This window comes from Amblyomma maculatum, chromosome 6 (genome assembly GCF_055883805.1).
Source record: "Amblyomma maculatum isolate TAMU_Amacu chromosome 6, ASM5588380v1, whole genome shotgun sequence".
NCBI classification, from domain to species: domain Eukaryota; kingdom Metazoa; phylum Arthropoda; class Arachnida; order Ixodida; family Ixodidae; genus Amblyomma; species Amblyomma maculatum.
Window position 1 is genome coordinate 111,657,744 of NC_139349.1, and position 945 is coordinate 111,658,688.

Below are 945 nucleotides of genomic sequence, written 5' to 3' on the forward strand. Positions count from 1 at the left end.
CTTCACATTTCATTTTAGCGCATGCTATGTGGTTTATTTGTTGTTTTTTCTCTCCACATTGCTGTTAGTTCTTTCCTTGTATGTTCCTGCTTAAAATAGTTCAGTATATACTGTGGAGTTCCCTACATTCCAGTTAGTCACCACTTCCTGTCATCCCTGCCGTTAAAGTCCACTGCGACTTTGGCAGTCCTATATGGTGTAATCCTGGTTTAAACTCTCTTAATTAAGTTTATTATTTATTTATTATCATATGGAATGCCGTCATCGTTTTCTACAGCTAAGAACCGAATTCCACGGGAGTTTAAATGGAAAAATTCCAGCAAATTTGGCTGGAGGACATACCAAAAGAAAATTCCATCCCAACAATCTATCAAAACATATTCAACAGTCTCCGGCTTTCTACAGAGGCAGAACCCTTGCATACAATTTAAAGAAGAACATTTTCAAGGCAGGTTGTACAGGCATCCTTTTAAAAGTTCCAGTAAAAACTACACAGAGCAAGTTCAAGAGAAGTGAAAGGAAAGGAATGAACACGTTCATCATTGCTTCTGGGCCGGGCCAAAATGTAACGAAGAACATATTAATCATTCCACATTTCTCGCTTCCCTTGGCCTTCGCTGCAGCACTCGGAAAGAAAACAAAAGGCTTGATTAAAAAGTAACAGCCGCTAGTGAGGATCGAACTCACGACCGCTGGTTTACAAGACCAGCGCTCTGCCACTGAGCTATAGCGGCGGGGTGTTGCACACGTTAGTAGATAAGCTTGGCATACATAGTTCCCGCGGTACAATTATGATAAAGGGGTGATAGAGTGCCTTGGAAATGATCTCCGGCACTCGCTATCCTATGCACTTACCGCCAAGCGGCGACCAGACCAGGAGACAATAACTGATAATTGGCTTTGGAAATAAAGCTATTGAATGCTTAATAACTTGCTCATTTTAGA

At 41.4% G+C, this 945-nt stretch overlaps 1 non-coding gene across 1 annotated transcript; it reads right to left on the reverse strand.

Annotated features, from left to right (window-relative positions):
• Nucleotides 1–662: 662 nt before the first annotated feature.
• TRNAT-UGU (transfer RNA threonine (anticodon UGU)) lies at nt 663–734 on the reverse strand. Its single transcript has one exon. It is a non-coding gene; the product is annotated as a tRNA-Thr (tRNA).
• Between the last annotated feature and the right edge of the window lie 211 nt (nt 735–945).